We start from the raw sequence: 13521 nt of genomic DNA, 5'->3' as shown, positions 1-13521 counted from the left end.
GCCCATCCTGAGGGTTCTAAATGATCACAGGCAGCATAGAGGATGGAGAACTGAGAGCAGCCAGAGTCACAAGTACAGAGGCGTTCTCTCCATCCCTGAACTGCGGAAGGGACATCTTGTCACCAAGGGAACTCACTCTGTGAGTTGTTCTGTGACTTCTTTCACACTGGGAGGGATTTTGATAAAAGAGTAACTGGCTCAGTTCATGTCATCCTGTTTTTTGAAATGGTACTTTTTTCTTTTTTTGTATTTTTCTGAAGTGAGAAGCAGTGAGAGGCAGACAGACAGACTCCCGCATGCGCCCGACCATGATCCACCCGGCATGCCCACCAGGGGGTGATGCTCTGCCCATCTGGGCCTTTGCTCCATTGCAACTGGAGCCATCCTAACACCTGAGGCGAGGCCATGGAGCCATCCTTAGCTCCCGGGCCAACTTTGCTCCAGTGGAGCCTTGGCTGCGGGAGGGGAAGAAAGAAATAGAGAGAAAGGAGAGGGGGAAGGGTGAAGATGCAGATGGGCACTTCTGCTGTGTGCCCTGATCGAGAATCGAACCTGGGACTTCCACACGCTGGGCTGATGCTCTACTACTGAGCCAACCAGCCAGGACTTGAAATGGTACTTTAAAAAATAAATCTGTATTTACATACCACTTGTCTTAAATCAGAATATGTGTGTGTGAGTGTGTGTGTGTAAGTGGCAGCATCTGCCCTTCAAGGGTGTTTAGCCTGTGATCTAGTTGGCAGTAACTTGATCATCGAAAGCTCACAAGCGACTCCAGATGAAAATGCACCTTGGAGGGGTGGCTTCCTTGACCATTCCCCTAATGGGCTTTCTTCCAAAAGAGGGGCAGGTGTCTCATGTCTGCAGGTGAGCTCAAGGGGAACAGGAAAGGAGCCTGCCACCCTGTCACCCAAGGACGGGAGGATAGCAACGATAACATGTGGAAGAGCAGCCTCCACGAAAAGAAAAGAACAGGACACAGTGCGCTGCATGGGAAATAGGAAGGGCATTTCAACTCCCTGATTGGTGAACATGTGTGTGGGGACATGGAGCACACACATGACCTGTCATTTTGTTCACAAAGTTCTATTTTGTCACTATTTGACCGCTTCAATGGAAAACCTGACTTTTCAGCTATTTTCTGTGAGGATACAAGCCTCTCCACAGGGTAAGCCTAAGTGTCTCTAGGTCCCTCTGTGCTGTCTTCCCAGAACAAGGATTCCCTCAAAAGATGGCGACTCCTGTGATCAGTCTAGAAAACATTATGCAAATGATTAAAGTGATAGAGGCGAGTTCCTAGGATTACCAGATGAGTACAGCATTGTGTAAATTAATATTTTACAAAAGTGTGATTTTTTTTAACATGCTTTTGGCAATGTATCAGATGGAATGGTTCTGATCTTTAACATCTAATCCTATTTATAGATTCTCTTTTTTTTTTTTTAATTTTATTTTTTTTAATTTTTTTTTTTTTTGTATTTTTCTGAAGCTGGAAACGGGGAGAGACAGTCAGACAGACTCCCGCATGCGCCCGACTGGGATCCACCCAGCACACCCACCAGGGGCGACACTCTGCCCACCAGGGGGCGATGCTCTGCCCCTCCGGGGCGTTGCTCTGTTGAGACCAGAGCCACTCTAGTGCCTGGGGCAGAGGCCAAGGAGCCATCCCCAGCACCCGAGCCATCTTTGCTCCAATGGAGCCTTGGCTGCGGGAGGGGAAGAGAGAGACAGAGAGGAAGGGGGGTTGGAGAAGCAAATGGGCGCTTCTCCTATGTGCCCTGGCCGGGAATCGAACCCGGGTCCCCCGCACGCCAGGCCGATGCTCTACCACTGAGCCAACCGGCCAGGGCCTATAGATTCTCAATCATTTTCCTTCACGTTGGTTCATTTATAAGACTTATTTAAATTTGTCTATTTGAAGTTCTTCATATGGTGAGAATTAACATGCATTTTCATAAAACCACTATATTGAATACCATCTGAACCATTTTTAGCCAATTTAGTAATATTTCAGAATATATTAAAAATAACGGTGCCTACTATATAAATATTAATAATAGGAGATTATGCATAAGGCCCATTTTAAACACTTTATTTGGGTGTTCCTTTATAGCTACAACCAATAAAAATTTAAATTATCACTCAAGACAGTGGTTCTCAAAGTGTGCGCCAGGGTGCACTGGTATGCCCTAGAAGATTTCCAGGTGCGCCCTATGGTATTCCAGAGAAATATGTACCTGTTGGGAACCAAAAAACCAACAGGGGTTTTGGAGTTTAGATTTTTGGGGGACAGAAGTGTGGGAAATTAGCTGTAAGCTGACAGTCTGCCCAACCCCCCCACTTCACTTGCCTGATTAGGTTGCAAAAGGCTGTTAAGCTGTGGTGCTGGATTGTTTACACTACCCCCCATGTTCCCTGGAAAGACTGGAGGCAAGTTTCTTCTATCCTTTGTTTGGTGTCAAGTTAAGATGATATGTATGGTGGGGGTTTTCTGCACTCAACACAATTAAGAGTAAAAAGAGAGGAATTCTTCAATGTATTGAAGAGGAAATGAGTTTTTGCCTTTCAAACATTGAAGAAATCACTAGGACACATCAGGCTCATGTTTCTCATAAACACAAGAATGAAAAATCTTAACACATTTGCTCCAGGACCTGCCGAATTTACTAAATCTTACTAAGAATGTATCTATATATATTAAAAGATAACTTTTTGTCATTTTTTAAATTTTTTAACCCCTCTTTTTTATGAATTCTAAAAAGCATAACTAAAAAAATGTAACATAAAAATGTTTTTTAATGTCATAATAAATTTAATTTTGTCCTATTTATTTCATTTAATTACCATAAAAGCACACTTGGACTTTATATTTTTTTCTTTAATATTTGACTTAATTATTATAACATATTTCTTAGATTTTTCTATAGTGCGCCTACAATTATTTGTAGGATTTTAAATGCGCCCCAACTTCAAAAAGTTTGAGAACCACTGACTTAAGAGGTTGTATTTTGTTTTCTTTTTTAATTAGCAACTCACATGCTCTAAAGTGTTTTTGCTGGAAAGGACTACAGCTTGCTTTCTGTCTTTAGGGTGGAGAAAGACACAAATAAAAACACGAGTGACCACCTGCTGATGAAATAAGTCATGTATAGATGCACAGACACATATATGCTTCTCTGACCAGCCTCTAAGTATCTGCCTCTACACTTTTTAGACTCAGTCTCAAAAGTAACTATTAATTGTTTTGTAAGAGCATGTTCACAGTTTTGTGTCATTTTTACATCACAAACAGTAACTTAGCTTTCTGAAGGAGTTTTCTTTATTGAATCACTTACCAGAAATGAACTGGTGTGATCGAGGTGGAATCTCCAGGACCCTTGCAGCATTTGCATGAGCCTGTGCACTTGGCCTGTTGGCTCTGACCCTACCGTCTTCGAGTGCAAACCTCCCCAAGAATCACACACACCCCTCCTGCAGGAATTTTGTTTCATTATGAATATAAACCTCATTTCTCTGCCTTTCTGTTTTTCTCTAGAGTGACCCACATCTGGCGGAAGAGGGGGGAAAATGTAGTTATCAAACCCAGTCAAGTGTTTGTGTCTCTCGAGTTATCAACAACAACCCGTCAAGGAAGGTTCTGGTTGGTGTTGCAGACACATGGCTGCCCGAGGAGACACGTAAAGGTAATGATTCTCTGTCCTAGTCCAGGCCTATGTGCAGACAGGTGTCTGGTCTATTACCTTAAAATATATGACTTTGAAAAGTGTAAAGATGGGTTTGTGAATGGTGAGTTTTTTGTTTGCCAAAGAGCACAATGTCCCTAGATTTTAATAAATTCAACCTAAAGCCAGATTTTATGATCTATTGCTAAACTTAGACTCAGGCAGCCTTCTATTATCCAATTACCTTTACTAGAAATAAGTTCATAGCTACAGTAGTGGGTCTGATCACCCTTTGACAATGAATGGTACAGAGGCCCGTTTGAAATCAGATCCCATTTCTACACTTAGTTCTGTTTAGTGACATTTTCTCTTTAAAGAAATTAGCCAGGTCTTGAATTAGGGCCTCACTGGCATGGCCCAGGGTCCTCAATGGTTACTGTCACTTACTGTTGATAACCCTCTCTTGGTGCCACTGTGCACCTTGGGAGCCATGCTCCTTGCAAAACTTCAGGTTATTTATTAAGGTTTTTTTTTAAGAATTGTTTAAATTGCAGTAAAATATGTGTAACATAAAATTTACCATTTTAATCTCTTTTATGTGTACAGTCCAGTAGTAGCCATGTGAGCATCAACACTATCTATCTCTAGAACAGTTTTATCTTCCAAAACTCTAGGGACCTCATATGAATCACACAGTATTTGTTCTTATGGCTGGCTGATTTCACTCAGTGTTTGTCTTTGAGGTTCATCCGTGGTGTTGCGTGTGTCAGAATGTCCTCCATTTTTAAGACTGAATAATATTCCATTGTATGGGTAGACCATATTTGGTTTATCTGTTCACCCACCCACACTTGGGATGCTTCCACCTTCTAGCTGTTGAGTCATGCTTCTGTGAACACTGGTGCACTGATAGCTGCTTTCAGTTTGTGTCGCTGCTTTCAATACTGAGTATATACCTAGAAGTGGGGTTGCCTGATCATATGGTAATTCCATTTTTAATTTTTTAAGTAGCTGCCATAACATTTTACATTTCTCCAACAGTGTACAGGCGTCCAGTTTCTCACCAACATTTGTGTTTTCCTATTTTGTTTTTAATAATAGCCATCCTAATGGGTGTGAAATGGTATTTCATGTGGTTTTGATTTGCATTTCTCTAATGATTAGTGACGTTGAGCATCTGTTCACATGCTTTTTGGCCATTTCTGTGTCTCTGGCCAACAATCTACTCAAGTTATTTGCCTTATTGAGTTGTTTTGTTGTTGTTGAGTCGTAAGGGTTGTTTATATATTCTGGATATTAACCCCTTATCAGATATATGACCTGCAAATATTTTCTCCTGTTCCATGGCTTGTCTTTTTATTTGATTGGTCCTGTCCTCTGATGTACAAAAGTTTTTAATTTGGATGGAGTCCAGTGTGTCTGGTGTTTCTTTGTTGCTTGTGCCTCAGTGTCCTATTCAACATGTCATTGCCAAAACAGTTCTGTGAAGGTTTCCCTTTACACGTCCTTCTGAGTTTTCATAATTTCAGCTCTGATATTAAGGCATGATCTACTTAAGTTAGTTTTTAGTTTTTATAGTATGCATATTGTGAGTAAGGCTCCAGTTTCATTCTTTGTATGTGGATGTCCAGTTTCCCCAGCACTGCTGGGTCAAAAGACAGTCCTTTCCCCATTGAATGGTCCTAGCCCCTGGATGGGAGATTGTACGGCCGTATTTGCAAGGGTTGATTTGTAGGCTTTCCACTCTGCTCCAGCTTTCTGTGAGTCTGTCTTTATGCCAGTACCACACTGTTCTGATTACCATAGCCTCGTAGTAAGTTTTAAAACCAGGAATCATAAAACTTCTAACTTTGTTCTTCTACAAGATTGTTTTGGCTTTTGGGGGGAGGGTCTCTAGAGATGTAATGAATTTTAGGATGGATTTTTCTGTTTCCACAAAATTGACAGTGGGATTTTGATGAGAATTTTATGAATCTACACATCACATGGCCAACTTTATAATGAAATAGAAAGAGGTTTTTATACTTTATAGTAATGAGTTTCCCTATCCAATTTGAACATGGACCATATCTTAAGTAATTCTTCTTTTCAGTGTGAAATAAAATCAGATTTTATTGCATAGTTCTTTTTTCTGGCCCTAGTCTGATGGACAATAAGTAATTATGTAAGAATGTTACATACAGACTTTTATGAACTCCACAATGAAGATGAAAATACAATTTCTGTTTAATTCCTTGAAACTCAGCCATCTGAAGGTTTTTGTTCTCCAGAAGTAATTCCTTAGTAGAAAGCCACCAGAGTCAGGGATTGTTCCCATAATCTCTGTCGCGAGATCAGCTTCTCTGGACTTCTGGAGTCCACTGCTCTTAACGAGGAGTGCACAAACATCATGCTATGGGTGTCACCTGAGATCACCTCAGTGTTAATGATGCAGTACTAGAGGCCTGGGGTTTTGAGTATGTGGTGAACCCCTTGCCTGTGTCATGTTTGGTAAAATGAACATTTCCATGGCTGTGCCCTCCATGTGCAGCAGCTCTGGGACCGCACTGAAGTCCCCCAAACCCTGGGGGTCCAAGTGACCACTCTTCCACTTCAGAGGTGAGGGGGAAGACAGAGGACTTAGGTGACTGTCCTGAGCTGACATAATTAGTAAGTAGCCATGAGAGCACCTGAAGCAGGCTCAGGTGGTCTGTGACAGGACAGAGATGCAGTCTATGTAGGAATCCAGGTGTGACACAAATTACTAATTCCAAGTAGTCTTCACATTTCAGTTGTCAGTCCAAGCTGAATTAAAGTATTCAGAAGTTAGCGTTAGAATAAGACATGACAAAAAAAATTACTCAAAGAAAAAGGTTTGCTCACAACTTCCTTTTTTCTGTCAAGATAGCAAGGAGTAAATGTGTATTAATCAGTTTCTCATTCAGTCAACACTGTTGAGCACTTATTTTGCACCAGGAACTGTTCTCCTGTCTGGAGGTATACAAACGAAGAGGCTGTTCATTGCCCTCAAAGAACTCACAGACTGAACAAACAGAAGGTCTGGGCCTTGTAAGGTCCTTCCTTCCATGCAGAGTCTGCCTCACTCCGTCTCTGCATTCCAGGGCGCATTCCCTGGGCCCTGTGTGGCTCTCAGTCACTCCTCACTGACTCAACAGAGGTCTGCATGAGATGACCTAGGAGGACAGAGTAGAGACCTCCACTCTGACTTAGAAGGGTCATAGATGTCTTGGAAGAGGAGGTGACCCCAGAACTGGGTCTTATAAGATTAGTTCATTCAATGGATAAAGCTGGAAATGACTTCAAAACCCGGAGATGGGAAGAATGAAGGCACAGACCTATGGATAATGGGCCCTTGGCTATACAGCTACATATTGGGACAAAAAAACTTAATTCCTAGCCATCTGAGTCTGTAGTTCGCACAACAAGATGTGTGCTCTATGCTCCTGTGGTCCACAAGAGAGGGACCATGTGACAGCTCCATCTCAGGCCCTTTCAGATGGACTGTCACAGGGTGCTTCACTCCTGGGGTCCATAGACTGCTCTTAACCCTAGAACTTGATTACCACCTGCCTCCAGTCCTCAGCCACTACCCTTTGTGTCTCTAGTACTCAGTGTTACTGCAGGCAGGTGTCTGATTCCAGTTTAACTGCTGCTGTGCAGTTGTTCAAACTGTAGGTCCCTGGATTGTTGTTTTGTTGGTCCTAATCTTTAGAGTAGAGCTGAGCATCAGAGATCCTCAGGTGGATGGGCCTGGACTACCAACGGCCATCACTGAGCAGCAGCTGTTGAATGCAGCCCAGTCCCATGACCTTCACACTCCCAGGTCTTCCTATGGGGATGCCCACTACCCACGTCACATGTCCTGTCCACAGCAGGTCACTTCCTTTAGCACCCTCAGTGAAGAAGGACTTTGGGTCTTGCTCTTGTGAGAGAAGTAGAAGCACAAAGAACAAGATTTAGATTTAGGGCACTTTTTTTTGTCCTCGTGTGTCCCAATTAGCCACAATGATTGCTGAGCTGAAACACCTGTGGCGTCTCTGCAGCTGGTGCTCAAGGAAATCCAGTTTCCTCTGAACTGGAGCCCAGAGAGAAAATCACACTCCACATCCAATTTCCATGCTAACGACTTCATTTAAAATAAAACCAATAGCTGTTTCCCAAAAAACTTGAATTCTGTTCTGAATGGCGACTATTTTAAAGAAAAGTATACCAGGCGTCAGAAGGAAGAATCTGCTGAAATTACTATAAATCTGTGCTTGTTGACCCTTTGAAACAAATTTATTTAAAACAGCTAAAAAATGCCTTTAGGTTCGTCCCAGTACAGCCAATAACCATTTGTATGCCTTTGAGCAAACCCTTTCAAACTCTCACTTTCCTTTCCTATAAAACAGCGGCAAAAGGGTTACATTCAGGTCAAATGAGGTGGATGACATGAAAAGAACGTAGACCACACATAATGATCATACTAGCTAAATATTTATCAAGTATACATACACTAGGTATCAAGCTTGGTAGGAAAGTGCCACTCGGCATATACCACTTAGTCCTCAAAACTCCTGAGACTAGTGCTGTTCTTATCCAGAATCTATATTAGAGGGAACTAACGAGCAGAAGATAAATGGTTTACCCACTGTTACACAGTTGTAAGTGATATGGATAGGATTCAACCCAAGTAGACATTATAACTTCCAAGACAGTGTCCTGTGCAGACTGGACATATTGTTACTATTGTGTCTGTTCCATGTGCACTTAGAGTGTATTGTACATTAATGTACATTATATAAACATGTGCAGATCAAATACAAATATATATGTAAATATATTATCTTCTGTTTATATATAAATATATATAAAATTATATATGAATATAAGGATATATAGTACACACACCGTGAATTTGTAAAACTGTTAGGTTGACATTATATCACATCATTTTTTCTAATGGTGCAACACTGCAGTGAACATAGGGTGCATATATTCTTTCAAATTAGAGTTTGGAGTTTCTTCAGATAAATTCCCACAAGTGGAATTACTGGGTCATAAGGCAGTTCCATTTTTAATTTCTTTGATGTTAACTTCACAGTGCTTTCCACAGTGGCTGCACCACTCTGCCTTCCCACCAACAATGCACAAGGGTACCCATTTATCTACATCCTCACCAACACTTGTTGATTTATTGATGAAAGTCATTCTGACAGACATGAGGTGGTATCTCATTGTGGTTTTAATTTGCATTTCTCTGATGATTAGTGATATTGGGCATCTTTTTTTTGTTGTTGTTGTTTTGTATTTTTCTGAAGTTGGAAATGGGGAGGCAGTCAGATAGACTCCTGCATGTGCCCGACCGGGATCCACCTGGCATGCACACCAGTGGGTGATGCTCTGCCCATCCGGGGTGTTGCTCTGCTGCAACCAGAGCCATTCTAACACCTGAGGCAGAGGCCGCAGAGCCATCCTCAGCACCCGGGCCAACTTTGCTCCAATGGAGCCCTGGCTGCGGGAGGGGAAGAGAGAGACAGAGAGGAAGGAGAGGGGGAGGGGTGGAGAAGCAGATGGGCCCTTCTCCTGTGTGCCCTGGGCGGGAATCAAACCCGTGACTCCTGCACACCAGGCCAACGCTCTACCACTGAGCCAACCAGCCAGGGCCGGGCATCTTTTCATATCATATATCTATTGATCATCTGTATGTCCTCTTTGGAGAAGTATCTTTTCAGGTCCTTTGCCCGGTTTTTAATTGAATTGTTTTCTGTTTGTTTGTTTGTTTGTTTTGGTGTTGAGTTTTATAAGTTATTTATAAATTTTGGATATTAAGCTTTTATCACATGTATTATTTGTGAATGTGTTCTCCCATTCAATGGGTTATCTTCTCATTTTGTTGATGGTTTCCTTTGCTGTGAAAAAAACTTTTTAGTTTGATGTAGTTTCATTTGGATTTTTTTGTTTGTTTGTTCTCTTGCCTGAAGAGGCATCAGAAACAATATTGTTATGAGAAATGCCCCAGATTTTACTGCCTATGTTTTTTTCTACAATTTTTTTGGTTTCCAGTCTAACATTTTTAAGTCTTTAATCTATTTTGAGTTTATTCTTGTGTATAGTTTAAGAAGGTGTCCTAGTTTCATTTTTTAAATGTATCTATCCAATTTTCCCAACACCATTGATTGAATATACTATCTTTACCCCATTGTATGTTTTTGCCTCCTTTGTCAAGTATGAGTTAGCTATAAAGATGTGGATTTAATTCTGGATTCTCTACTCCATTCCATTGATCTGTATGTCTGTTTTTATACTAGTACCATGCTGTTTGGATTACTATGGCCTCGTAGTGTGATTCCTCCACCTTTGTTATTTCTCAAGATTGCTAGTACTATTCAGGGTCTGGATCTATATAAATTTTTGAACTATTTGTTCTAGATCTTTGAGATATGCCATTGGTATCTTGATAGAAATTGCACTGAATCTGTAGATTGCTTTGAGTAGAATGGGCATTTTTAAGATGTTAATTCTTCCTATCCATGAACATGGTATATGCTTTCACTTATTTGTATCTTCTTCAATTTCTTTATTCAGTGTCTTATAATTTTCAAGTACAGGTCTTTACATCCTTGGTTAAATTTATTCCTAGGTATTTTTTTTGAAGCAATTGTGAATGGGATTGTTTCCTGAGTTTCCCTTTCTGATAGTTCATTATGGATATATAAAAATGCAACTTATTTTTGGATATTTATTTTGTATCCTCCTACTTTACTGAATTCACTTATCAGTTCTAGTAAATTTATGGTGGAATCTTTAGGGCTCTCCAAGTATGGTATCATGTCATCTGGAAATAATGACAGTTTTACTTCTTCCTTTCCAATTTGGATACCTTTTATTTCTTCTTCTTGTCTGACTGTTGTGTGTAAGACTTCCAGTACTATGTTGAATAAGAGTGGTGAAAGTGGATATTCCTGTCTTGTTTCTGATCTAAGGAAAACACTTTTTGTTTTTGCCTATTGAGTATGATGTTGGCTGTGGGTTTGTCATACGTAGCCTTTGTTATGTTGAGGTATATTCCCTCTATTCCCACTTTGTTTGAGAGTTTTTATCATAAATGGAGTTCTGTGTGCTTTTTCTGAATACATTATTATGATCACTTGGTTTTTATTCTTCATTTTGTTTATGTGGTGTATCATGTTAATTGACTTGTGGATATTGTGCCCACCTTGCATCCCCAGAATAAGTCCCATTTGATCCTGGTGTATGATCGTTTTAATGTCTTCCTTGATCCTGTTTCTTAATATTTTGTTGAGGATTTTAGCATTTTTGTTCATCAAGGATATTGGCCTTTAATTTTTTTTCTTTGTGGTGTCATTATCTGGTTTTGGAATTAGGATATTGCTGGCCTCGTAAGATGAGCTTGGGAGTATTTCCTTCTCTTAATTTTTTTTTTTTTTTTTTTGGAATAGCATGAGAAGGATAGGTATTAGTTTTTTGAATATTTGATTAAATTCACCTGTTAATCCATCCAGTCCAGGACTTCTCTTTGTTGAGAGTTTTTTATTCCTGCTTCAGTTTTACTAGTTGTAATCTGTATGTTCAGATTTTCTGATTGTTTTTGACTTAGTTTTGGAAGATTATATGTTTCTAGATATTCAACCATTTCTTCCAGGTTGTCCAATTTGTTGACATGTAGTTGTTATTAATATTTTCTTAACAGTCCTTTGTATTTCTTTGGTGTCAGTTGTTGCTTCTCTTTCAATTCTAATTGTATTTATCTCTCTCTTTTTTTCTTGAGAAATCTGGTTAAAGTTTGTCAATCTTGTTTACCTTTACAAAGAACCAGCTCTTGGTTTCATTGATCTTTTTTTTTTAACTCTCTTTGTTTATTTCTGCTCTACCTTTGTTTTCTTCCTTCTACTCACCTTGGGCTTTGTTCTTTTACAAGTGTTTTTTTAAGTGTAAAATTAGACTGCTTATTTGAGATTTTTCTTGTTTCTTGAGATAGGCCTATAATGCTATAAATTTCCCTCTTAGGACTGCTCCTGCTGTGTCACATAGATTTTGGACTGTTGTATACTATTTTCATTTGTTTCAGATGTCTTTTGATTTATTCCTTGATTTCATTGTTAACCCACTCATTGTTTAGTATCTGTCTGCCTATGTGTGTTTTTCAGTTATTTTCTTGTGATTTGTTTGTAGGGTCATACCATTATGGTCAGAAAAGATGCTTGATATGATCTCAATTTTCCTAAGTTTATTGATACATGTTTTATGTCCAATATGTGGTATATTCTAGAAAATGTTCCATGTGTATGTGAAAATAAAGTATATTCTGCTGTTTTGGTGTGAAATGCTCTGAAAATATCAATTAAATACATCTGATCTGATGTGTCATTTAAAGCCACTGTTTCCTTATTGATTTTCTGTCTGAAAGATCTGTCCATTGATGTCAATGAGGTGTTAAAATCCCCTACTATGACTGTATTACTGTCAATCTCTCCCTTTATGTCCATCAAGATTTGTTTTACTAATTTAGATGCTGCTAAGTTGGGTGCATAAATGTTCACAAGGGTTATATCCTCTTCTTGGATTGTTTCCTTTATCATTGTGTAGTGTCCTTCTTTGTCTTTTGTTTTTAAGTTCATTTGTCTAAGTATTGCTTCCCTAGATTTTTTTTCTTTACATTTGCATAACATACCTTTCTCTATCTATTTACTTTTAGTCTGTATCTTGTTCTGAGGTGGGTCTCTTGGAGAAAGTATAAATACAGATCCTATTTCTTTGTCCATTCAGCTACATTGTCTTTGGATTAGAGCATTTAAGCCATTTATATTTAAAGTGATTACACTGGGGAACAAAATTTTTGTTGCATCCACAAAAACACTTGTTCTTACCTAACTTGAGCGTGCTGATATAAAATCTGGCATTAGTTTTTCTCTGTAAGCTACAGTTCTTTTGCAATTCAAGATTTTAGGTTTTCATCTAATTGTAAAATTTTCAACATTTAGTGTAACATAATGAAGTAGAATGTCTTCTTGGGCATCATCTTTATGAAAATTTAATAATTTATAAAATGCAGTAAATACACTAATATACTAAAAGATATGATTGCATCAGAATTTATCTACAATTTCAAAATAGAACCTATTAAAACACTTATTTTAATCATAAAATTTGCGCAAAACTTATTTAAATTCTATTCAGGCAAAAATTTGTGTTTGTAGCCTTGTGTTTGTGTACTTATTGAGGAGAATATCATTTGATGCTCCAGCAGTAGTCTGCTCATCACTAACAGCTCCAAGATTTTCGGGAAACTTATCAAGGTGACTGTTCATGAAGTGAATCTTAATGCTCATGTTACATCCAATGTCCCAGAAAGCCAACAGCATCCTTTGAACCAGAAGCTCATCTGCTTTTTTGTTGCCAAGGAAGTTCTTTGTAACTGCCACAAAAGACTGCCATGCTGCTTTCTCCTCCTTATTCATCTTCCTGGCAAATTCTTCATCACATATGAGGGTTCGAATTTGAGGTCCATCGAGTACACCTGCTTTTATCTTCTCGAAAGACAAGGCAGGAAAAGCAGAAATAATATGTTGAAAGCATTCACTTTCTCTATTCAAAGCCTGAACAAACTGCTTCATTAAGCCAAGTTTGATGTGAAGTGGGGGGAAAATGATCCTGTCTCAATTAACTACAGGTTCATGCACAATATTTTGCATCCCTACTTCCAGAGCTTCACGTCTCGGCCACTCCTTCTGTGTCCAGTGTTTCTCCTGAGGTTGGCTGTCCCACAAACACAGAAAGCAAGGATAGTTCGTGAAACCTCTCTGTTGTCCTAGCAGGAAATTTACCATCTTAAGATCCACACAAATGATCCAGTTAT

The 13521-nt window shown here is 39.4% G+C and overlaps 1 protein-coding gene across 8 annotated transcripts in view; it reads left to right on the top strand.

The window, feature by feature from the left end:
• The window catches only part of MYT1L (myelin transcription factor 1 like), a 364482-nt gene that overhangs the window by 189523 nt on the left and 161438 nt on the right, over positions 1-13521 (top strand). For all 8 annotated transcript variants that reach the window (XM_066385811.1, XM_066385810.1, XM_066385808.1 and 5 more), the window contains one exon: positions 3536-3683. The gene's annotated coding sequence lies outside the window, so the exon portion shown is untranslated. The remainder of the gene's footprint in view (positions 1-3535; positions 3684-13521) is intronic.

This window comes from Saccopteryx leptura, chromosome 5 (assembly GCF_036850995.1).
Source record: "Saccopteryx leptura isolate mSacLep1 chromosome 5, mSacLep1_pri_phased_curated, whole genome shotgun sequence".
In the NCBI taxonomy this organism is placed as follows: domain Eukaryota; kingdom Metazoa; phylum Chordata; class Mammalia; order Chiroptera; family Emballonuridae; genus Saccopteryx; species Saccopteryx leptura.
The sequence above is the reverse complement of the archived record's forward strand: the minus strand, read 5'-3'. Positions and strand labels throughout refer to the sequence as shown.